Source organism: Gorilla gorilla, chromosome X (assembly GCF_029281585.2).
Source record: "Gorilla gorilla gorilla isolate KB3781 chromosome X, NHGRI_mGorGor1-v2.1_pri, whole genome shotgun sequence".
NCBI classification, from domain to species: domain Eukaryota; kingdom Metazoa; phylum Chordata; class Mammalia; order Primates; family Hominidae; genus Gorilla; species Gorilla gorilla.
This window is the reverse complement of record NC_073247.2, coordinates 126,381,909-126,409,403: the sequence shown is the minus strand read 5'-3', so window position 1 is coordinate 126,409,403 and position 27,495 is coordinate 126,381,909. Positions and strand designations below refer to the sequence as shown.

Below are 27,495 nucleotides of genomic sequence, written 5' to 3'. Positions count from 1 at the left end.
CATATTTGCATATGTAACAAACTTGCAAATCCTGCACATGTACCCTAGAGCTTAAAAATAAAAGTTGAAGAAAAAAACAATAAAGTGAGGTGATTTTCACAACCAGTGGCAGCCATAGTGATTGTGGTAGGAGAATAAAAGCTTTACTGCTGAATCTTAAAACTTTGCACGGGTATATGTCAGATGGAAAAAGAGACACCTAGTATAGTCCTCACTGATACCATGATTTGCTGGGACTTTTACCAGATGCAAAGCACTGGTCTTTTGCAAATAACCTGAGCCTTCACTCCTGTCAGTCTTCTTCACAAGCTAAACTATTTAGTGGAAATGATCTAGTCAGAATTATTCCTGCTGGTTACTATTAACACATTACGAGATTGCCTGCACCGCCCTCACCCCCGCAGTCTAGTCTATTTCCTCTTCCTGCTGAGACAAAGATCCTACCTATTCGTTCAGTTCAAGAGACAAAAATGCATAAAAGGTAAGTGGATTTATTACCTCTGGAGAAAGGGCAACCTGGTAAATAAATAATTAAAAGCAAACATAGAGTTGGAAATGCATTTCCCTCGCTTAGTGGGGGCTAGATTTGGAAAACAGCCCTGCTGTTTCAGAGCTCTTAGCATCATATAAAATCAATCCACCAAAAACAAAAGTAAAACAAAAACCTTTATAGGGAGATAAAAATAATTTTTATCAAGTGTGTATTTGGTTTTTGTTTAATTGTTTGAAAGCTTTTTAATTTTTTACTTTGCAAGAATAAATGCCAGTTAGTTATGATTTCCTTCTTGGCATATTTTTGCTCAAAGCTTCATAAATCATGTGACTATAATCCTATATAGAGATTTTTAACATTTAAGTTTTAATATTTTAATTTATTTCATTTTTCATTTAAAAATCCAGGTCAATGCATATTTCCTATCATACCATCCTGCTTATTATCCCCCCTCCTCAATGAAACAGTGCTGAACATGTTGCTGGAACAAATACACTAAGTATTTCATTAGGTTCTATAGGCAATTGTTGACTACTGATTAAGAATCAGTACAGTTCTAGGTACTATGGGAGATACAAACAAACAAAAAAAAAGAGGTAATAGTTGATGAAGGAGAGCTTACAATCTAATTGGGAAGGTGAGACCTACGGCACTTCAAGAACTAAGTTGGGTTCTTTGGAATAGATTCCATCAAGCAAATCCATGATTAGCACATGTTACTTATAAAAATACACCTATTTATAATAATACACCTAAATACACCTATTTCTTTCTCTGTTATACAGCATTGAGTACTCTGTCAATGGATTTAGCCACTCTTCTAAAACTTGGGACATTTACATTAAACATCATGATTTTCTGTTACTTACACAAGTACTTTAAAATCAAGGGCAATACTATTGTATACATTTTATTTTAGGATTATTTTTCCCCTTACTCTATGTTTCCTCATTTATTTACAACATGAAATAGATATATTGTCTGATTCACTGATAATTTCAAAATGAATAAGAAGCCATCTCCTGGCAAGATTAGTATTGTTTATTACACTACATGAATTATTATCAGTGAAAGGAGAAGTTATCGGTCCCTTTAATGCATAATGGATTCTGCATGTGTCTGCACAGTCATTTAGAAAAAAAGTATATTTCATTGTATTGTAAAACCCTTGGGATATATTATATGTGCAAATACCTAGAGGATATTTTCAAACAATTTATTCATCTTAAGGCTTGATTATATTTCAAGTCCTAAATCAAGCGAACAATTTCGTTTTCTGTGTTTGTGATCTGCATCTTGGTGTGTGTGTGTTGGTAGGTAAACAGAGAAACACAACATACTGTAGAACTAAGTTACTTCAAATAGATTTAAAGTTGTGAATGTATTTGCATATGAAAGAAATTAACTGAAGTTTAGAGGAGTTTACTGAATCTTATAGTTTCTTCCAGTAAAAGAAACACCATGTAATTTTATAATAATAATATTATAAACAAAATTAAGTGAAATATTCAGTAACCCTATACTTGTATAAACATTCTCTTATGAGTATAAGTGTGAAATTAAGAAGTATTACATGAAGTACTTAAGCGATTGGTTATTTAAAAAAGGCAGCCTTTTCATTTTGTATTCCTACCGAATATTGAAAAACTCTGCCATTATTTTACTTCAGCATTTGTTTTAGCCCCAAATAAAAAGACAATTGCCAATATAGAGCAATCAATGTAGAATGAAATAACATATTGACTGTGTAATACATACAAATGTATTGCACATGTTTAAAGACTTTGAAATGGCTAACCAGTTGGCAGCAAGATTCTATTTGAAAGGGCTAACAAGTAGAATGATATAGCTTTGGAAGTTAATTTGCAAATTAAACCTTAAAATAGTGGGACCTAGGAAACGTAAGACTTGCTTGTTATGTGTGTTTTCATGGCAGATTTAAATGAAAGTCAAGAACAAAACCACAGTTGGGTATTACACAGTAGTGGTCCCTGAAATGCTCAAGGATTTGAGATCTCTGGACGCCAAAAGGAGGTCAGAATGCAGACGGATAGGTGCCAAAATAGTTATTTATAGATTTCCAGGCCAGGCACGGTGGCTCAGGGCTGTAATCCCAGCACTTTGGGAGGCTGACGCAGGTGGATCACTTGAGGTCAGGAGTTTGAGACCAGCCTGGCCAACATGGTGAAACCCCATCTCTACTAAAAATACGAAAATTAGCCAGGTGTCATTACTAGCTGACATTCTGGAGTAAAAATAAATTTTACCTCATAACATATATACAGTCATTTCCCTTAAAACGTGTTCCTTTTTGGAATGGTTTATTGGATATTATAGGTTTTTTTTTAACAAGTTCATTCATAGTGTTCAAACTAATTAGCAAAACAATTATTGTGTATTTACGTGGCCTCAGCCTCCCGAGTAGCTGGGACTAGAGGCGCCCACCACCACGGCGGTATTTTTAGTAGAGACGGGGTTTCACTGTGTTAGCCAGGATGGTCTCGATCTCCTGACCTTGTGATCCACCCTTCTCGGCCTCCCAAAGTGCTGGGATTACAGGCGTGAGCCACCACGCCCGGCCAACTTTTCTATTCAAACCAGATAATGCATCACTCTACTTCCGAAGGCAAGAAACATACTTCCAGGGTCACTTTAAAAATAGATGCTTGCTTGGGCCTGTGGCCAAAGTTAGGGAGACATGAGATAGCCTGGAAGCTTAGGGGAGGGGAATACTTATTTGACTATTAACTTCTAATAACTAACAAGATCCATCCTAAATGAACCATATTTGCAGAGATATCTCAATCAATACATGAGTGTATAAATAATCTTAAATAGAATACACAACTTTGGGGTTTACAAAATTATCTAAAAGAGACTTGCTACCGGTTTAGAGGCCACAAACGTTCAAAATATAATATAGCACCATTCACTATAATTTGGTAACATTAATGACTTCTTAAGGTATTAAGTATTTGACAGTATACCTTATTCACTGATACATGTAATTTCAAACACATAGAAATCCTAAAAAGGGCATTTTATTTCAAATCTATTATAAGGATTCTCAGTGTGCAATATTAAAGGTTAAGTTTAAACTAAAGTAAAATGTAGTAATAGTAATTTAAAAATCATGTGCAATTTTATGCACAAAATGAATTAGTAAAATATGGATTGGAAAGTCACAAAGAAATACAACTCAATGGAAATAATACCATTTAGAGATAATCGTGTAAATGCAAAGTTTCTATGGATGCAAATGGTTGTGTTGTGTTCTAATTAGCAATTTTGGAGAAGTAAAAATGAAAACAGATAATGGACTTGTAATAAAGTCAATAAACAGTCCATGGTGGAGTAGAATACATTTATTGCTGGATGCATAGGAAAGACTTTTTCAAGATTCTTGTTTCTCCTAATAATGAATTGACAGGGAAATAAAAATGTTTTATGTTAGGAAGACAGGAATGAGTAAGAGAATCTGTAAGTTAAAAATTCCAGAGTTACAAACTCAGCCTTGATTTGCTTTAAACAAATCATGAATAATAATTTGAATCTTAGAAGATAAAACTGTATGTTCCTATTCTTCAAGCTGACATACTGGTTATTATGATCTCACTGTATATCTGTGGCATTAAAGATACCGACATGTGGTTAAAAAGTCCATTAAATAGATACACCGATTTTACTACATATGTAAATTCACTTCTTATCTATATAACATCCAAATTCATTATATCATTTGATAAAGCCTGTGTCATGGAAGGTGCAGACAGTATTTCTGCCTTTTTGTTTGTTTGCTTATTTACTTCTTATTTTAAAATAATTTTGGACTTAGAGAAAAATTGTAAAAATGGTGGAGAGTACCTGTACACTCTTCACTCAGTTCCCCAAGTATCTTATATAATCATAAACAAATGATCAAAACGAGGAAATTATCATTGGCAGATAACTATCAACTAAACTATAAACCTCACTTGAATTTCATCAGTTTTTTTTCTAGTCCAGTATTCATTCCAGGATCCTATATTATATTTCTAGTCAATATATTACAATATATTGACTATATTGTATTTAGTTGTTGTTTCTCCTGAATGTTGACTATATTGTATATAGCTGTCCTATATTGTAGTTAGTTGTTGTTTCTCCTTAATCTCTTCCAACGTTTGACAGTTTGGCAGCCTTCCCTTGTATTTCATAACCTTGATTTTTTAATGAGTACTGGCCAATTATTTTGTATAATGTTTCAGTTTGGGTTTGTCTGATGATTAGACTGAAGTTATTCTTTTTTGCAGGGGCAAGAATACTACAGAAGTGATGCTGTGTTCTTCTCAATGCATTATATGATGGTGAGGAGATGGGGTGAGCATAAAAACTGTCATTATGTTATAACCTTGATTACTTGGTTAAAGTGAAGTCTGCTGATTATTCTTCTATGATGCTACATTAGCCTCTTTGTAATTGATATGGTTTGGCTGTATCCCTACCCAAATCTCATCTTGAATTGTAGTTCCCATAATCCCTGTGTTGTGGGAGGGATCCGGTGGGAGGTAACTGAATCATAGGGGTAGTTACCCCCATGTTGCTGTTCTCGTGATAGTGAGTGAGTTCTCACAACATCTGATGGTTTTTAAAGGGGGTTTTCCCCTTTTCACTCCGCACTTCTCTCTCCTGCCAGCACGTGGAGAAGGACGTGTTTGCTTCCCTTTCCACCATGATTGTACGTTTCCTGAGGCCTCCCCAGCCATGTGGAACTCAGTCAATTAAACCTCTCTCCTTTATAACTTACCCAGTCTTGGGTTTGTCTTTATTAGCAGCATGAGAACAAACTAATACAGTAATCAAATAGATAACTTGAGGGAGATATTTTGAAACTATGTTAATACCCTGTTTATCCTAAAACTTTTGTCCCCCTTATTTTAGCACATATTAGTGGACTTGGCCTGAAACAACAATGGTTACTGTGTGTTTGCCTGATGATGATTTTGTATTTCCCTAATTGTGTCCACATTTATAAACTGGAATTTTTCTGTATGGCAGAGTTATCCCTCCTCTCCCCCTTTATCTGATTATTCAATTATTTATATTTCTGTAGAGTTGTGGATATTTCCACTTCAAGATTTCATAGCTTATCATATTTACTATGGGAGAGTACAAGGTAGACATTTTCATACCTTAATGCTTCACCATTTATGCCATACCACAAGAGATAAAATAGAAACCCTCCAATATTCCTGATAATCTTCATCCATCCACCCACCATTCCATGAGCACATACTAAAATTCTACTTTGGCTATCTGGTGATAGAGACAGAACTCAACAATTTCCTGTGTATTTCCGAACTAAAAGATAAAAACAATTTTAGTTTGGGTTTCATACTTCTATATATTCTCTTGACTTGTCCCTTTAGCATTTTATATTTCACAGGTTAATTAATTGTATCAGTCATTTAGGATTAGAAACTGTCATTGCTATCCTTGTTACAAGGGAATATGATAATTCATAAATATTTGAGATGAAAGATTATCTTTTGCAATAATAAAAACGATCAATTCTGGAATTTTATTTGTTGTACTTGTTTAAAAGTATTTATTAACAACAGCAAACGTAGATAAAAATTAAAATAAGTTAAATTAAATGTAAAATCTAATGCAAGGATCATGGAGAAACCAAAACAAACAAACAAACAAAAAACAAATTGTTTTAGTCTTCCTCTAAAAATAAAATTACTATTTACAGAAATGCTATTATATTATAACAAAGAAATTTTAAGCCTGGGCATCTTGTTTTTTTATTCTAGATAGATTAGGTCTTCATGACATGACTGACTGCCTCCCAAACCATAAATTAATTGACCGAGATTAATAGTTTTACAGAAGACACAGAAAAAAAAAAACAACAACAAAATATTGGCTTGTTCTTCAGGAGTTTAAGTTATAGTTACTAATAATCTATTTCCATCATGGAAGTTGTGAACCTTAAAAAAATGAGAATAATACATATGTAACTAACCTGCACGTTGTGCACAAGTACCCTTAAAACTTAAAGCATAATAAAAAATATATATAAAAAATGAGAATAAAAAGATAATTGCCTCTCTTGAAGAATTTGATCAGGTGGGCCATGAAGTATAGGAACAAATTCACAGCTGCCCTAGACAAACTGTATCTTAAGGGAGGTAGACTTACCACATTAAAACAGATTTCTTCTATTCATTGCAATCGGTTACTTCTTAATAACACTAAATGTTTTCCATATTACACGCAGGTGATAAATATTTACTTTTCAGGGTGTATTGTTGAATTTGCATGAAATATTTATAAAGAGGAAAATTTTCATACATATTATTATTGTGGGTTCCATGTATGCAACCAAATAGAAAAGTAGTCACCTTCTGAAGGCAATTCAAGAAATTAAAAATATTAAGCAGTTAAGATAAATACCCTAAAATATCAATGACCTTTAAAAACATAAAATGTCACATGTCTAAATATTTGCTGGGAGACAATTTTTTCTTGTTCCATTTCGTCATTATTTTGGAAAGAAAGAGCAATCGGGTTATGGAAAATGTATGAAAATATTTATATTTTACACTAATATCATGAAAATCAAGAAATGTGTCAAGATAAAGCAACTAGCTAAATTATGTTGAAGTGGCATGCCTTTACATTTCATTGAGCTGCACTTCTTTATTTGCAAGATTGTTTTATAATCACAACTAGAAAAGTTGTTTTTGAAGATAAGACTACTTCCCACTGTAAACATTATTTATTACTCCATTATTATTTAATATTTATTTCTAAGATAAATTATACATTTGCTTTGCCAAGTTAGACATGATGCAAGCATATTTAATTTTTTTAGTTTTTTTTTTCACAGATGTCCTTTTCTAGGTCAATATGTCTTTTGGCTAAGATTGAAGTGAAATAAAATCTTCAGTGTTAACATTCATGTTATAGGATCTGATACAAATTGGCTACATTTAAAAGTGATTTCAGAAAAATTCATTCATCTTCCATGAGAAGGTTTCTGTGTAAAGTCTATGATAATCGATGGCAAATTCAGACATAAACTACTTTTATATTTGACAATTTTTGCACAAAATAAAACCTATTCCAGAAAAAAAAATTACCTGAGACTTGAGTTTACCTTAGTAAGCTCTTTCTAAGCAATACTGCATTTAAAAAGACTCTCTGTCTCTCTGGATTAAAAACTCTCTATTTCTGTTTCTTACTCCATTTCTCCTTCCTTTTTAGACTATAGAGAGTTATAGGTAAAGCAAAAGCAGAACCTGACTCCTTGAAAGCAGGACTTTTATTGCATTAAGAAACAAATTGATATATTCATTCATTTGTAACCAACTTTGTGTGAAGTATTGTACTGACAGTTAAAAAATAAATTAAAAATTGGATGGATGGGTGACTAAATGAGCATTCTTTTTCTTCATGTTGAAGCAATACTCTAAGAAAAATATAAGTTCAGACAGCACAAAAAGAAGTTGGAAGATTACATTAATCTTTCCATCTCTAATTTCCCTAGTTATATAATTAGTAGTGAGACAATAAATCATCTAAGCCAACAAAGTGAACACAATAAAATGATCGGTGATTCTGTGATACAGGAAGTTCAGAAAATGTAATAGAGGTCAGAAAGAAATCTGTGAGCCATCAATTAATTGACAATGGTCCCCAGTTTTACAGAAGGCACCAAAAGAAAAGAACAAACTATTGGCTTGTATATTGTATATATAAAAGTATATACAGTAGCAGAAATCAATCCAGTGGATGAAACAATAAGATAATTAATTTTCTTGTACAAACTGACCTAAATGAAGGTAAGTTGGCTGAAATTACCATGCAAGCAAAAATTAAATGCATATTTGAAATGATAATGGAAATATGAAGAAAGCCAGGATGGGAATAATCAAAATAAATGTGCCATGATTCAGCAAGTCATTCTTGTAAACTTAATTAACAGGTAAAATCAGAAGGGTAGAGTTTTACACAAAACTCAAGAAGGTATAATATGTTCCAAAGGAATCCAATCAAGCCAATGGAATTTAAGAGGTAGAAAAGAATTCTACAGTGTGTAGCCCCACCAGCCCCTAAAAGGCAGATATAGATATATCTCATCCAGAGTTGTAGGAAGACAAGTCATTTACTAACATTTTGGGCTGATACATGAGGTAGCTGTAAAATTATTTTCATAAAATATAGTAAAAAAATACGCTTAAATGGCATGTGCCAAAAATACACAAGAACTTGAGGAACAACAAAAAGTAATTGACAACTTTAAAATGAACATATCTAGCAAAAGAATATTAACATAGTGCATTAGCCATACTCCAATATGGGCTGAAAACACATTGTAGGAGTATTATTAGGAATAGATAATAAGGTAATCACTACAACATATCAGCACATTTTGACTAATAGATTAGATAGGTGGTTTACCAGACCATTTAAAACAGAAATAGTGCAATGGTAACTTGGTCTGATCCCAGTTTCTCAGTTCTATGAACAACCTAAAGCACACAACTCAAATTAACTGTCATGTTTGTTACTTAACCTAAATACATCACCCTCTTAGAAAAATCTTTAGCATTGTCACCTAAATTCCATTCAGCCTTCTGATTCTTAGTCTCCAGGAAGTCTACTGGTAAGCATCTGATTCCTAATGATACCTTATTCTTTACTTAGCAGGTTTGTGAAAACTGCCTCTTCATTCTTGGTATGGTTTTTTTTTTTTTTCTTTTCTACCCCACCTCTAGTCCTGGTAATGTGTTTTGTAGTTTCATTTAGTACTAAACATTAAGTAGCCAGTATAACCAAACGATAAATTTTTACCGTATATCTCACTTAGATACTAAATGTTTAAATAATTTGCATTTCAACCTCCCTGGGAAGGACATGTATAGGCAGGAGAAATACAATACTGACATCACCTCCTCTAGGAAGCTTTCCCTGACTGACTCCTCTACTATCTAGCTGGGTTCAGAGAACTTTCATGTGTTCACAATGTATCCTGAGCTCATTCTTGCTATAGCACTTCAACACAGTATATTAATTGTCTGCTCTATTGCCTACTTCTCCCAATAAAATGTTATCTCTTTGAAGGGAGGGACTGTGTCTTATTCATTGCTGTATCTGCAGCTCCTAGTACAGAACCAAGTATTAGGGTACAACTTTAGTTAATGAGTAAAAGAACAATGTGCGGCAAAGTTTCAGTGCCAGTAAAAAAAAAAGAAAAACAGCCAACCAATAAAAAATTATTCTACAATTATGGCAACTGAAAGGACACTGGTGATGGTTACTTAAGCTTTAACTCTTCAAAATATATCATTAAATATGAATACCAAAGCTTTTGATTTGAATTTGTTTTTAGAAATTTCATGAATTACACACTTCTAACTGATGATAATAATCACCATTACTAGGTAGGTACCATGAGTTTTTAGCGAAAAAATTATATATATGATATATATGTTATATATATATGAGTATATATACATATATACACATACACACACATACATCTATTATTTTATTGTTTTTTAAGTTAAGGGGTTTTGGAATCTCATGAAGAATTAGTTAGAGTAACTAATAAGCAAAGAGCAGTAAACAGTATAATTTTTATAAATCAATTTTTAAAAATTTTATTCACATCTTCATTTATCATAAGTTGGATCAATAGACTTTCTAATCCATTTTACTGTCTTCAGATAGACAAGATATTATTAGTCTCATATTATATCTAAAGGCTCAGGAAGGTTAATTCACTGGCTCAAGATTACACACCTAATAAGTGCTGAAGGAGTATGAGACAGACAAGGTTCTGCAGAGTAGTAGCAGAAATATTGCAAAACAGTGAATAAAATAAAAGCTGACCACATTTTATTTTAGTATGCACTATGTACATTCAGAAGTCAGATTAATCTTCCTATACTGATTTTCTTAGATTAGTATATTTAAATGGGCTGACTTTTCCAAAGCGGGTGGTTATTACTTTATTCAGTGAACATTTATATGGATTCCAATTCAACCCTATAGAAAGTGTTTGTAGCTAGATATAGAATGGTGAACAAAGCCTGCATAATCCTTGTACACTTAATAAAGAAGAAAGATGAACAAGGAGAAACAGGAGGGAGAGGAGGGAAAATAGGAGGAGAATGCACATAATAAGGTTCTATCTGATAAATGGCAAAGTCAGTAAGAAGCAAGTTGCATGAAAAGGGGATGAGAAAACTAGCTTAGAGTCAAAGTGATCTGCATATCACTTACAAAACAGGCATAAATATTTTGGGTGGCGCAATCAGTTTGCTTTTCTCCTAACACTCTCCCTAACCTGATGAAATTAACTTTTCCTGATACCAACTACTCCTCACAAAGATGTCCTAGGAGGAAATAGAAAGAAATATGCTAAGATCTTTGATCTTCTCAGGAAGAAAAAGGTTAAAAATAAATAAACTATTATTTGACATATTTAATAGGAATTTTTAAATTAGACATAACTAAAGTTATTTTCATTATTTAAATTAATTTTTAATAACTTAGGCTAGAAATTTAACCCGAAGAATAAAACGATGGGCGGAGTAATTACTGAAACATTTTGGATATGCTGCCTATAAATTATATAACGTAGTAAAGAAAAAAAAGCTAAGTGACAAAGAGGCTTGCAGGAACCTAGACTATTTCATATTATATCAATGTAATGTGCAAATGAAATCAAGAATGGATGATTATAACAAGATTTATTGATGATATAATTCTTGTTTTAGTTTATTGACTGTCTTATAATAATATTGATTTAATAATATTTATATATTCGCTCAAATTTCTACAATAAATACTTTTGTGCACTTGATTCTTACTAAATCCCAAGCTCAAGTCCCCTTTTCTCCCCAAAAGTTTCCCAGATGAGAAATAATCTGGCCTTCCTCTAACCTTTTCCAGTTCTTTAATTCTTATCACACACTTTCAGATATGGTGATCACTTGTGCATTCTCCTTATATTTCTTCTCTCCCATACTAGATCATAAGGTCTGTCTGGGTCGTAGGATTGTATCCTCCACATAACAGGTGCTCAAATAAGACTTGTTGGTTTATTTATTCTTTCAACAAATACTTATTGAGGACCTGCTATATGCCAGGCATGGAGAAACACAATGTGTTGAATATGTTATGATATTTTCTTTAAAACTATTAGACCATAATTTTCAGTTTGATAATATTTCAGAAAATGCCGCAATATTTCTAATCAGCATGTATTAAAATGTTTCTTTCTATATAAATCCATTTCCCACCTCTATTCCATTTATATTCTCACTTAAGTGAACTTCTGTTATTTTTCTTCCACTTACAACATTTCTTATTCATGTTTTGGACTAGGCCTCTTAACAAGTACTTCTAAATATTTGGCTATTAGGTGTCTAAGTTTAGTTTTGGTTCCTGATACAAGCAAGGAGACGCAAAAAATAAAATAAATTTTCTAATTATAAGGAATATAGTCAGGACTGCAGCAAGTACATTTTATACTTGGAATTATATGCAGAGATCATGCAGCTTTCCAACCAAACAAAATCATTCTAACAATCTAGGAAATTTTTTTTCCTATTTCAAATCAAAGACATATGATCTACTTAGAATTGTTGAAGTAACAGATTCTCATTATAAAAAAAACACCTGGAAATTATGTGAAATTTTAAATAAATGGGTTAAAGAAACATCCAGTTAGCTGAACACAAGATGATATGTTCACTGATATCATCATGAGGTAAAATTATACTATGGAGATTTCAATTATCATCTGTAAATAGCATCTGATGTGTCATCAAAAGAAATTTCAACATGATGAAAGATCATAATAATGTTCTTCCAAATGTATTTTTATAGTTCTATTAAAAGAATGCTTCTAACTGCTACTGAAAGCTAACTTTGACTATTCATGTGAAATTTCAGCAAATTTTTAATGTAAATAAAAGAGGAATAAAAATGTATTATAATAGAAGCAACATACAAATTTAAGTTGTGAGTTTAAAATTTCAGTTGTGGAATAGAATTTGGAAGCATAGTTAGTAAACAGCTGAAAATGGAGAGTTAAAAAAATCTACATGAAGTACAAAATTACTCTTTAAGAATTCATGTTTTACCCTTCTGGCTGTCTTTCAATCTCTATTATGTTCACATTGCATGCTCTGGGTATTGAATAATACTATACACAGCCCATGCAATGAGCACATCCTAGAGCCAAGTCCAGTTGTGATAGAAGGCTCAAAGGGTGGTATCATTTGATCAAATTTTAAATGTTAAGTAAATTTGAAATGATTAATTTTGAAAGTCAAAAACTTAGCCAAAAGATTATAGGATTTTAAAGCTTGAAGAGACAATATCTAAGTAGTCTCTTACCCTCTAGCCATACCCTCTACCCTCTTCCAAACCATACCAGACAGATGAATATCTATTCAAAAGGAATTCCAAATTTATCTGGGAACAACTGGGATAACTTATCAGAATTTATAATCCCTAATATTAAACATCTTTGTTCATCACATCCAAATTAAATTATTTGCTTTGAAGACTAAACCAAAAGCAGTGTCATGGAAAAAATATTGGCCTTAGAACAGAGAAAACATAAATAATACCTTATAACTATCTGTCTTTGAACAAGTCAGTTAAATTCCCCTAGCCTCCATTTCTATGCCTGTAAAACAGGGATAATCATAAATGTAGATATTATGTAAAATACTAACGGAGTTCGTACATGCAAAAGTGTTCTGTAAACTGCAAGAAGTGAGCAAATATAATGGATTCTTATTCTGGGGTAGTTAATACTGCAACCCATGTCACCATTTTCTCCTCTTCATAGGTTTTATTTTCTAATCTTTTCATCGTCTTACTGTGTCTTCGAAATCTTTCCAAGAGCCTCTACATCACTGTTCGATTCGACAGCCCTGACTAGATTTAAGATTCAATAGAGCAGCTGGATGGTAGCTATTTTGATTACTTATTATTCTTACTTCAATAGAAAGCAAACTGAACAAGACAGATGAGGAACTGTCTACAAGGGAGTTTACAATATGGGGCAGAAAGAGGGAGATAATAAAGAAGAGAACAAATAAACAAGAAAATTGTATACGGTAATAATGCTGTGAAAGATAAAACAGATCAACACAAGAAATGGGAGTGAGTAGTTTGGATGGCATGGTCAGGATGGAACTCTTCCAAGCAGTCACATATGACATGAGACTTGAAGAATGAGGATGATCTAGTCATTTGAAGAAATGGAAAACTAGTGTTCCACAGAGAACACCAAGTACAAATGACTTTAAGGTGGGTGTGAACCACTGTGACAAAATGATTTCTAAAGACTGAGATTAGGGAGAAAACCCTAGGACCATATTATTAACATGTTGTATGCAATGATAAGGAGTTTAGATAGAAAGGCATTGAACAGTCTTAAGCATGGAATGATGTGTTAAAATCAACTAAACAACTAATATTCAGAATGATTTCTGAATCCTCTTAATACATTAAACTGGGGCCTCTTTTACCATCTAAATGATCTGCAAATTGGACTTGGGAATTTTCCTTTCATCTGTTTAGTAAACATTAATTTTCATTCATATGGTACTTTGCAATAAAGTAATGACTTAGACATTAAATGTAGTCAAATTAGAGATTTATGCTATCCACTTTGTGTTCATTCTCCAGATCTGTCAAAATAGACAGAAACGTCAAGCTCATGCTATTTCTATTTCATAGGAAGTCAGGCAAAATTCTGTATACGGATGAAACTATGTTTCCTACTCCTCACCTGTTGTTCAGTTAGAAATGACTGAATGGTGATGCTACACAAATCTTCAAAACCAGAGAAAAGGCCGGGCACGGTGGCTCACACCTGTAATTCCAGCACTTTGGGAGGCCAAGGCAGGCGGATCACTTGAGGTCAGGAGTTCGTTACCAGCCTGGCCAACGTGGTGAAACCCCGTCTCTACTAAAAATACAAAATTAGCCAGTCGTGGTGATGCGTGCCTGTAATCCCAGCTACTGAGGAGTCTGAGCCAGGAGAATTGCTTGAACCTGGGAGGCAGAGGTTGCAGTGAGCCGAGATCACGCCACTTCACTCCAGCCTGGGCGACAGAGCGAGACTCCATCAAAAAATTAAAAAACAAACAAACAACAACAACAACAAAAATAAATAAAAATAAAAATAACACAGAAAAGATGAAAGATTACCTTTGCTCTGTGACCACAAGAATTTCTTATGTTCCTATGGCTAAAAGCCTTGCTGGTGTCCCCCAATTCAGAAGAAACAAAGCATTCTTCAGAGAAAACTGCATTAACAGTGTTTACAGTAGGATAAACACTGTGTTTCTTTGTACTGAAAGAAAGCCTGCTGTACCATATTGTATTGGGAATTATCAAAATGATTAATCATCAAGAAAAAAGCACAAAAATAAAAACTACTGTTTGTATTAACAGCCAATAGGCAAATGTAACAAAATCTGCTCCCAACTATTAATATCTTCTGAATAACATTTAAATAGTATTGAGAAAAGCTGAATTTGACAAATAAAAATATAGTATCCTCCCAAGTGCTTGAAAAGTGTATTAGACACTATAGATTTAGTACTATAATTGTCATGATCATATGTGGAAAATACTTAAAAAATGAAATAATTGGGGGCAAAAGGGAGAAAATAAAGCCTGAATCTAAATTTATGTACTGCTGTTCTCTTGGAGCCAAGATCTGTTGACGTTAAAGTATCCGTATGTAGCATACAGTTGGCAATCAATAAATTATCACCAAAGTAAACTTTTGGTACATGTTAGTTTCCATACTCCAATACAGAAAAGGGGGATTTTGAAATATTTGTTAAGGGACAGACTTCTAAAATTTTACTGAGCTAATATAGCACTCATGTCTCTGAACATTTGCCTAAAGCTAAAAATGACATATATTGAGATATACGGGAGAAAACTATTTAAAGTACTAGAGCCTAACACAGACTAAGCAATAATGATGATGACACCAACAATCTGTCAATTTGCATAACTTTCTTTTTTGAGACAAGGTCTCACTCTGTTGCCAGGTTGGAGTGCAGTGGCACAATCATGGCTCACTGCGGCCTCAACCTGTTGGGCTCAAGCAGTTCTCCTACCTCAGCTTCCTGAGTAGCTGGGATTAAAGGGACATGCCACCATGCCTGGCTAATTTTTGTATTGTTTGTGGAGATGGGGTTTCATTATGTTGCCTAGGCTGGTCTTAAACACCTGGGCTCAAGCAATCTTCCCTCCTCGGCCTCCCAAAGTGCTGGGATTACAGAGGTGAGTCACGGTGCCTGGACTTGTATAACTTTTAATGGAAAAAGGAAGTTTCTAGAAGACCATAGTAGTACAATAATGATGGAGACCAGGACGTGTTATTCCAAAACATGGCACCTTGACATTTAAGAAGACAGCAGAAGCAGGAAGGTCATTCTCACTTTCCCCTCACCCTTCTCCTCTGAAGCAAGTCATAAGATCTTCATTTGAGAACTGCACTCCCTACACCCAAAAGAAAGGAACATTCTTATCTCTGAAAATACAGAGTCACAGAGGGGAATCTGAACAAATAGGCCTTGTTAAGTTCCCTCAAGTTTTATTACATTAGATCATACTTTTTTATCCAATCATACTTCTCCACTACTATCCACTTTTGCACCAAACCTAGCACTGAAAATAAAAAGGTTTACTTATTTATTTGGGTCTTCGTTTCTTTATGATGTTTCCCATGTTATTTTAAACTTATATTAAATAAATTTGTATGCTTTTCTCTTATTAATCTGTCTTTTCTTACAGGGAGTACAGCCATTAACACAGGATGGGTGATGATATTTCTGCTCCCCTATAATAGCAATAGCAAAATACAGACTACATTGTTTCCACACATCTCTGTTTTGGCACATGCTATTTCCTCTGCCTGCAATGTCTCTGACCTCTTTTTATGCTTGGCCATCTCATAGTCATTACACAGAGTCCTGCTAGATATCATGCTCTCTGTGAAGCCTGCACTGATAGTGCCAACCATTTCTTCCTCTAGCTTACTTGTATACCTCATGCTTATTTCTAACATTACATTCATACGATTTTGTTTTAATTATTTGTCTGCACATCTCTCTCCTCTACAAGGCTAGGAGCAATTAATTAACAAATATTACAACATTCTTTTTTGGGTTCCTAACACCTGCCATAGTGTCTGGCCCACAGTAGGCATATAGTAAACAGAGAAGTGAACAGTGCTAAGCAAACTACCTATACATATTTGAAGTTGAGGAAAATTAAAAGGGTGATTTTAAAATTGGATGTAAAGACCATTTTTCATGCTGGAAAATGTAAATCAAAGCATGTTGTCAAATTATTTTTTAAGTTTTATTTTTAATTGACAAATAATAATTGTATGCACTTATGGGATACAATGTGATGTTTTGATACTTGTATACATTGTGGAATGATCATATCAGGCTAATTAGTATAGCCAGAACCTCAAATACTTATCATTTTTTTGTAGGGAGAACATTTAAAATCCATTCTTTTAGCTATTTTGAAATATACATTACATTATTATTAACTATAGTCCTCATGCTGTGCAATAAGATTCTTAGAACCCATTCCTCCTAGGTGAAACTTTTTACTCTTCGACCAACAACTGTTCTTTCCCCGTTCACCTTCCTCCCCACTCAGGCCTCTGGGAGCCACCATTATACTCTCTATTTCTATGAGTTTGACTTGTTCAGGTTCCACATATAAGTGAGATCATGCAGTAATGAAATGGGCAAATGACCTGTATAGATAGTTCTCAAAAGAAGACATATGAATGGCCAACAGATATATGAAAAAAAATGTTCATCATCTCTAATCACCAGAGAAATGCGAATTAATGTGTAATGAAATTATACCCTTATCTTTCACATCAAATACAAAAATCAACTTAAAGGCAATTAAAGACTTGCATGTAAGACTTGAAACTGTAAAACTACTGGAAGAAAACATATGGGAAAAGTCTCAGCAATGATTTTTTAGATACGACCCCAAAAGCACAGGCAACAAAAGCAAAAATAGACAAATGAGATTGCATCAAACTAAAAAGTTTCTGCACATTAACAGAGTGAAGAGACACCCCACAGAGTGGGAGAAAATATTTGCATAGACACTTCTCAAAAGAAGAAATACAAATGGCCAAAAGGGTTATGAAAAAATGTTCCTCACGAATCATCAAGGAAATGCAATTAAAAGCAGAGTGAAATATTACCTCACAACTGTTAGCAACGTATATGTCTTAGAAAATTTGTACTTCTGGATAAAAAGACAGAGGTATTTTCCTTTTAAGGAAAAATAATGTTGTGATTTTTAACAATTTAAAATTTATTCTATGGATTAGGAAAAAATTGTAAAGTTAATTTGTATTTATCATAGGTCTGAACCTAAAATTAAAGACAATTTAGCTTTTATTAACAGATCTGTGGTATGCACTAAAAATAGAACGATCAGCCCTATGGTCAAATCACAGATGTCTCTAAGAATATCACAAAAATCTAAATATGCTTTAAATAATTTTAATAACCTAGATGATTTTACCTACTAATTTCAAATGATATTTGTCAATAAATTAAACCTTTAAAGTATTTATCTGAATTGATATAAAACTTTAATTAATCTACTCAATATTTACTTCCATAATGGTTTTAAGATATACTGTAGCTAATCTGAAAACATAAATAATGTGCATAAATTCTTTTAAGTTCAAGTACAAAAATCCTTAGACCTTTTGATTGCACATAGAAAAGAGGCAATCTCATCTCTTGTGGTGCATAATATTCACAAATCTAATTTTCTCTTTTCCGGTTTTCCATTTTATTCACAATCATCCATCAACCTTCCTAGATTTCTTATATTTTAACAACTTTTTAATGCTTGTTTTAGAATAATGATCCTATCTAATGATTGATAAAGATCATTCAGAAAAGGTCCATATCTTATCTTTTTTCATAAAATTGTCTTTTTCTTATTTATTGCCCTGAACTTGCATAAATCACCACAATCTTTTGCATTTTTATCAACTTGCCTTTTGCATTCTTATACTAAACACACGGTGCATGTACCTACTTTCAATTATGTTGCTCATAGTTGCCTGATTTTAATTAATTATTCAAGATTCCCCTTAAACTCTAAATTTTTATATTCTCCCTTTAACTTTATCCTTTATGCTTCTGGAAATCAGTTTTCAACTGGGGCAGTTTGCTTCCCTAATTTTTTGTCATTTACTCATTTTCTTTATTATTACGTTTTCTCTCTCTCTCCTTCTTCCACTTCCCCCATCAACCACTCCCTCCTCTACCCAGGGAAACTGATGTCTGTGTTTCAGGCATGTCCACTACATTTTCTCATATTCCTTAATTCCTCCTGCATAAATCTATCTTTTCATGCTGTTTTCTTGAGGCACTTTTTTTCCTTATGTGAGCCTTAATATAGCAATTTTCTTCTATATTTTACATTCCTGTCACAACTTGATACTTATACATCTTTTTCAATGTTACATTTTTTTTTTAGCTTCCTTATACTTATATTCTCTCTCTTTTGTAGCTAAGTGGCTTTATAGTACTCAGTAGAACAGGGATTACTGCCATCAGCTCAGAAATTCTGTCTGCCCCCTGCCCTCAAACAATAGAGGTATGAAATGCTGCCTTTTCTTGTGTTTTGGATTGTTTTCATGTGTCTTTTCCTTCCAGTTGCCCATAATCCCTTCCCGAAAAATGTTATATTCCTTTCTCTCCACCTGCTTTTTATAGAGAATGCACTTTGGTGATTTTTTGAGCCCTCATTCTCTGTTGACTCATCTTTTCATTGTATGTCTGGGCAATACCCTGACATCCTCAGCCACTTACATCATGACATGGACTAACCATAATTAAGAAACTCAGCATTAAGAATTAAGAACTTAATTACTATGCTCTCACTTTTCATTTATTTTCCACAGTATGATGCCACCAATCATTAATACTTTCAATTTTGAGAAAATAATTACCTCAAAATAATTGCCTCTAGCAGTACTTAGTTTATTAGCAGAGGCATGTAATACTCAACAGAGGCTCAAGCACCAAAACGTTCAGATCCCATAAGTAGGTGATATGCCAACTCGATAAACCATAAAGAGGTAAGACCAATCTAATTTTTAAGAATAAGATTATAATTTTATTTAAGTATGAGGAGAAAAAATTAAAAGGGAACAATGCAATGGTTCTAGTAATCCCATGATGTGAATCTCCGAGGCTCATAAAGCTCATTAAATAATTTCCCATGCACTTACAATATGACTAAAAAAAGCATAGTTACATAGAACTTCTCAGAAATATATATATATATTTTAGATGGAGTATCCCTTACTCTGCCACCCAGGCTGCAGTGGAGCAATCTCTACTCATTGCAACCTCCACCTCCCCAGCTCAAGCGATTCTCCTGCCTCAGCCTCCTGAGTAGCTAGGATTACAGGTGTGCGCCATCATGCCAGACTAATTTTGTTTGTATTTTTAGTAGAAATGGGGTTTCACCATGTTGGCCAGGCTGGTCTCGAACTCCTGACCTCAAGTGACCCGCCTGCCTCTGCCTCCCAAAGAGCTGGGATTACAAGCATGAGCCACCGTGCACAGCCCTTCTCAGAAATGTATCTAATCCTAAAACAAGGCAAACTCACACTTATCTACCAGTAGCTACATCAATTTTTGAACACTATTTACTTAGGCAAACACACAAGTTCCCAAATTGTTCCACTAACTGCAGTTAGAATTCACATTTATAGTGAAGGGAATAAAATGACCAAAAACACTGGCTGAAGAACTTAAATCTAAAATATGTCTTCTTTATACCTTACACAGCAGTTATTTCGCAGTTGGTAGTTTGAGGGATTGTTTTTTCTCTACAAGACTAAAAACTAAGAGAAACTTTTTGTTTTAGCAGTAAATTGCCTGAAATTGAGCCAGCCCAAGAACATGTAATTAATAACTGTCAGCCCATGCAAGGAGCTCTGTGTTCTAATTAACTTGTGCTTTGATAATTTCCTAGCAAAGTATTTTCACACTGAGAGCTTAATCCTGTTAAAATGGATTAATTTGGATTTTCCAGACAGGACACAAAGTCAAAGCTCAAAGACTCTTTCCCACCCTGTTGCTATCCCCATACTGCCCAGGTTAAATCATCCAACTTAACTGTGGTTCATATTTTCACTTGAAAAAAAGCCAACATAGTCATAAATAGTATGCAAAGGCTGATAAAGCTTTATGGCAATAAGAAGTTTGCATTAAAAACACTAACATATATATTAAAGAAGACAAAATAAAGATTACAAAGTAATCAATATTGCTACTCCCATTTCCCCTAAGACACAAATCAATAACCTAGATTTCATGGCTCTTGCAAACAATAAGACATATATTATGTTGGTGCAAAAAAAAAAAAAAGTAATGGCAAAGACAGCAATTACTTTTGCACCAACCTAATATATTTTGAATGCTCTGTAATCTGCAAAGACTCATTTATCTAGGAACTTCACTTACATAGAATGAAAGTGTGAACCCCCAAAACAGCAAAAATAATCTGATATCACAAAGTTCACATTTAATTCACTAATAATAACATTGTTTCTCCTTTTTAAAAATCATGTCTCCTATTTTCAAGTTATTTTTGTAGAAAATTGATTCTATTGTGCAAAATTCATTGCTGAATTTTTTTCTTGATTTACTCATCAATAACACCAATATGCAAAATGTTGGAAGATAATTATAAAATCATTGGGGGCTAAAGCTTATTAACAAGAAAACAATTATGTGTGTCAGTTGTAAACTGAAAATTCATAATCAGTCCAAGAAATCTTTCTATAAAAATACTAATTTGTTAAAAACTAATTTCTATAAAAAATTACAATCCACTGCCCTAAATTACAAGATTACACATTTTTCTAAACAAACTCAGAAGCTAGAAAAATGTTATCATTCAGGTACAGCAGCCCTACAAACAAAACAAAAGCCAAGCAACAACACCTAAAGCCTAAGTAAATACATCAAAAAATGAATAAAAACATAAATAAATGTCTCACTTATTAATCTGACTGGCATCTACCCGTGTTACATATAAGATACTAACTTGTATATTCCTAAGCTTCAAAATAAAATATTTGCTTAAGTTTTTTAAACTTTCTATATGATGGTATCACATAGTATTAATTAAACACTCAAAGTTTTAATTTATGGCAATTCCCTCCTCTTAGATTGCATATTTTTTCATATAAGGCACAGTAATAGGAATTAAGCTATGAAGATGTAGCCTTGATATTTCCAAAAATGTATAAAAATTAATGTACTTTATTTTATTACTGCCTGAATGAAGACTACATCCTGATAAAATGGCATAACAAAATACCATTTGATCTAGCAATCCCATTATTGGGTATATACCCAAAGAAATATAAATCATTCTGTTATCAAGATACATGCTTACGTATGTTCACTGTAGCATTATTCACAATAGCAAAGACATGGAATCAACCCAAATGCCCATCAATGATAGACTGGATAAAGAAAATGTGGTACATATACACCATGGAATACTGTGCATCCATAAAAAGGAACAAGATCATGTTCTTTGCAGAGGCATGGATGGAGCTGGAAGCCATTATCTTCAGCAAAGTAACACGGGAACAGAAAATGAAACACCACATGTTCTCGCTTGTAAGTGGGAGCTGAACGGTGAGAAAACGTGGACACAGGGAGGGGAACAACACACACTGGGGCTTTTTGCCGGGGAGTGGGGGTAAGGGGAGGGAGAGCATCAAGATGAAATGCTAATGCGTGCTGGGCTTAATACCTAGGTGATGGGGTGATAGGTGCAGCAAAACACCATGGCACACGTGTACCTATGTAATAAACCTGCACATCCTGCACATGTACCCCGGAACTTAAAATAAAATAAAATGGCATAACATCCTTTCTCGATGATATTTTTCATTATTATCTGTTGGGAAATGTAGTCATACTTCTCTGCTCTTGAGAGCAATTTGAATTTTAATGAGGGAAAAAAGTAAAATGTTGAAAGCAAGTGTTGAAAGAAAATCAACTTATCCCTTGTTGATCTTATATGGATGACCACTTGAACCTAGCCAAGTCTGGAAAGACATAGATTTTTTTTTTACTTTGAAAACTAATCAAATCATAAAAGAAAACCCTCACTATGAGAGCTAGTCAGAAAACTATGTTCAGTATTTCACAGAACTGTTTCTCCACTTTTAAATGAGAATATACTAATCAATGTCACCATATCAGAAGAGCTTCTAACAGAGTACAGGGGTAACTGATTTCATGTTCTAAAATATAAGGACTATGCAAAAGCAGAAAACAGTTTTATCTTAAGAGAAAATATATGCATCTATTCGTGAATTTTATATGTCAACAGAGTCCAGTGGCATCTGCTAAAGCAGAAAATCTACTACGAATAAACATTTTATTCAAGTTTAAGAAACAAGGAGAAGCAGGAGGATGGCTTGAGACAAGGAGTTCGAGGTTATAGTGAGCTGCGATTGTGCTACTACACTTCAGCCTGGTGTAGACACTGATGAAAGAAAGAAAAGAAAAGAAAGGAAGGAAGGAAGGAAGGAAGGAAGGAAGGAAGGAAGGAAGAAAGAAAGAAAGAAAGAAAGAAAGAAAGAAAGAAAGAAAGAAAGAAAGAAAGAAAGAGAAAGAAAAAGAAAGAAGGAAAGAAAGAAAGAAAGGAAAGAAAGGAAGAAAGAAAGGAGAAGGAAAGAAAGAAAGAAGGAAGGAAAGAAAGAAAGAAAAAGAAAAGGGAGGGAGGGAGGGAAAGAAAGAAAGAGGGAGGGAGGGGGAGGGAAAGAATGAAGGAAGGAAGGACAGGAAGGGAGGAAGGAAAAGAAAGAAAGAAAGAAAGAGAACGAAACAAGGAGAAACAGCGCAATAAAATAGATGTTGTATCACAAATCCATAAGATAGAAAGGTCCTGCTTTTGAAATAAGGTCAAGAAATCTCTATTCCCCAGACTGTAAGCTACTTGAATGCACAGAATCTGCTTTTGTCTTCATTACACTTAGCATAGTGCCCTGTATTTAGTAAGTCTTCAAAAGATGTTTGTGCCATTGCAAAAATGAATGTCAATAATTTTAAAAATATGCCCAATTTGTTACCAAAAGAGCCAACCATTAAACATTTACTGTCAAGCTTCATTGTGGTATGTCATAGCTTGAAAACACTCTGTAGCACACACCTTTTGTGTACTATGAGATTTGAGTCTTATAAGATCAAAATGTGGATAAATCTCTACCTGCAGTGTGGCAAATGATAAAATGTGATTGGCAAAGTCTTTAATGTTCAACTTCCCAATGGCCCATCCGTGTACTTTATTCTAACTAGCATTCCGTGTCATATAAGAAGCCTCCCTTGATTATTTCTAATCAATAATCACTCTTAATGATATCTGTGTTTCATTGTTTTCATTTAAAGTGAATGTAAAATACATTTAAGAAGAGATGTAGAGACTGACAATATCCAATTCTACTTTTCATGGTTCGAGGATTCGTTATCATCAGTCAATTGAAGAAAATACTACCTCCAGTATTAGACTGCTAAAATGATTATCATTAAAGATAAATAGATTATGAATGGAAAATACCTTTCATATATTAAGTATTATATAAATATTTGTTGAACAAAAATGGATGAAAATTTATATTTCAATAATGATTATATTTACTTTGTAATTACTATTATTTCACTATTATAGTATAGCACAATTTCTTCAAATGTCAATTTTGAAAGTTATAAAGTTCTATAAAGCAATCTTACTTCCTGGCTTAACCTTAACCTGTAATATACTTCAAACTCAAGGACAGAAAGATTGTAAAATACAGTAATAATATATTAATCTTCTTACATCTATTCATACTTTTACAAAAATTTTCCAGGCAGCATTACACAAGGTTAAATACAAAGTTAAAAATCAAGAATCTCAGTCCCTTTACCGCTGTTTATTTTTGCCATTGGAGTATACATTTTATCACTGCAACATTATAATCTGTGAACAACACATGGCTTAAACATTATGTTGTGTTGTTTAGAAGAAATGGCCTGAGAAAAGTAGCTTGCATTTCAAAATCTTTAAATTTCAAAACATTACCACTGTGTTCTACCTTGAGGAGTTTAAAATTTCGCAGTCCCACTGATCTGAGAGTCCTCAATGCATTGATTACAACCAGCGGGTCCATCTTCTATCCCAATGAAATTAATCATGGTAACAGTTGCCACTATGGCCTCCTCCCTGTATTTTCCAAGCATGGAGGAGGACAAGTGAGCACCTGCCTCCTAGATTTTAGATTGAAAATATCACCCGAACACACCAGGATTCTTTATACTATGGCAGAGTATAATCTTCGGAAAAAGGCCAGGAGTCTCCTAATGAGCACATCCATACACTGATCATGATGTTTTCCTTTAAAAACCAAGTTCCTCCAAGAATTTGTAAATGGAATTTAGCAATATTTACAATTTACTCATCAATAAATGGCATTTGAAATATTTATTTTACATTGTTTTGTCACATAGTTTAAAAATTCGATCAAAATATTTATAGAACTACTTTTTGTAATAGGAGAAGCCCTTTTTCTTTTAATAATAAAAATAATGTGCCAAGTAAAATATTCATTTATGAAACTGCTCAAGCAAAAGTAAAACCAGAAATATTGGAGATCATTAAGGTTATTCATTCTTCTTGTAGAATATTACTGAAACAGTTGACTAAGAAACTATTACATAATGGTCAAAAACATATTACAAATTATCACTTTAAGAAGGTTTAAAGTTGTACAAGGATTCCATTTACAACATATTTGATCTATATGCTTGCTAACCTAAAGATCTTGGTTATATAACATCTCATACCTCTGCATTTCAAAGATGGACAGTGACAGACATTGTTAAATTCCTGTTTGAAGGTATTAAAAATGACAGACTTTGTTTCTAAATTATGAATTTCCACATTATATTGAACTCTCAGGCTATTTTGTTGCTCGCTCTCAATTTGTGTTTACTACATTGTTTGGGGCATGAGTAGGTTTTCACTAGCTTATCTGAGAGGAAACTCCCTGTTTCTCAAATTCTTTAAGTAGGTTTGTTTGGAAAAATCAGTGAAGCATTCTGTTTAACCTGAGTCATTTCTTTCTACATTAAGCAAAGTTGCCTATAGCTCTGTTACAGAGCCCAGTCAGTTACCCTGAACCACAATGGATGCAGATCTATTTTCTTATTATTTCTGTCCCTGAAAAGTTTCATAGCTCATCAGGGAAAAAAAGACATACCCACCATCTTGTAGGTCTCAATTAAGCTTCCTTTCTTTTAGGTTTACACTCACTCTCCCTTAGCGAATTTTGCTTTTTTTTCAATTGCAAAAAAACGAAGCCTTCCCATTGCCTGTTTAAAACCCAGTTTGCCTTGCTCAATGTCATGGCTTTTCAGATTTTCTAAGACTGGTTACTCACTCTGCACGTCAGTGTGAGTTTGCATTTTAATTTTCCTTCCTGCACCTGATCCTTTACAATGACTCTGTAAGGTGTCAATAATCTCTGAAAGTTCTGGGATGAGGCACAGAATTTGGATCATGCTCTTATTTTGCCACAGTGGTAATTAAACACTAACACATACCGACACACATACACGATGAGTAGAGGTTTAAGTTGTGTTTGCTTCTAGACCCTGAAATAATTGAGCTCATTTTCAAAATAAATAATCTACTTTCAAATTTGGTCTTTATTTTACACATACACTTAGTCAGAGATGTCTGCAGCTTAATATTTCAGCACATTGTCAAGCAATTCCATATGCTTTTTTCTCTTCCTCTTCCTACTTCTCCCTGTTTAGTCAGAAGTTTTCAAAGTTTTGAGTGCTTTATAGATTGAGAGTGTAGAATATTCTAATATGACTGGCAGAATAGAACAAAGACTGATTTATATTTCTCATGCAGTATATTTGAAAAGACAGATTCCCAACCATTTGCTTACAACTCTATTTCCAGCTCCTATCGGTTAGTTTTCAGTTGTTCATATCTCTGATTTAACACTTTTAAAAGTGCCTCTGTATATTTACAGGTTTAAACCTACAAGACTATGTATTTCTGAAAAAAAAAATACACTTAAAAAATGTCAACAGGTCTATGTGGAAAGCTAGTAGAAATTTCTTAACACTTAAAATTCACTTATTTTTAAAAAAATTAGTAAACGGTACTGACTATGAATATTTTCCTGAAAGGACTTCAGTTTCCCTGCCAATGCCTAACCACACCAAAAGTGAGAGGAAACCCCTGGTAACAACGTTTACAAGGTGTTCTGTGTGTAAAAGTGCAATCTGGAGAAAATAAATACCCTCACAATTATTTGCTTTCCTTGTAGCACTCATTTATGATCAAACATTTATTATAACTCCTATTTTTTCTTATTTTTAGTTTTCATTCAACTTGTCTTGATAAAGTCTTGAGTTCTCTCCACTTAATTCCCTACTGCTAGCTTCATGACCATCAATATCAATGTGAAAATCATACATTAGTCAGAGGTAGACTCCACCTGGCTTTAACTATATCCTGTACAGGCACACACAATATCTGTCTCTGACTTCTGACAAGTGACAAAGATAAAAGAATGAGCTATCAACTTAAACATGATCTGCATTTGATCTTGTATTTTGCATATACTATATATTAAGAAGGCTCCAGATTTAATTATGGATAAACATACAGCTACATTTATCATGCCACAATTTTCAAGTACAGAATGAATATTTGAGAAGTAAAAATAATTTTCTCTTGCTCATCAGATTCCTTTTAGGCTAGATCTATCCTCAACTTATCCAGTTAGTGGAAGGGAGCATCAGTGTGTATTATCAAAAGTGATGTATAATCCATACTGATGTTTTAGGGTTACTTTT

The 27,495-nt window shown here is 33.5% G+C and overlaps 1 protein-coding gene and 1 non-coding gene across 3 annotated transcripts in view; both read right to left on the bottom strand.

Moving 5' to 3' along the window:
- The window catches only part of HTR2C (5-hydroxytryptamine receptor 2C), a 324,015-nt gene that overhangs the window by 246,819 nt on the left and 49,701 nt on the right, over positions 1-27,495 (bottom strand). The window lies entirely within an intron of this gene.
- MIR1264 (microRNA mir-1264) lies at positions 11,547-11,658 on the bottom strand. The gene has a single exon (NR_106499.1). It is a non-coding gene; the product is annotated as a microRNA mir-1264 (primary transcript).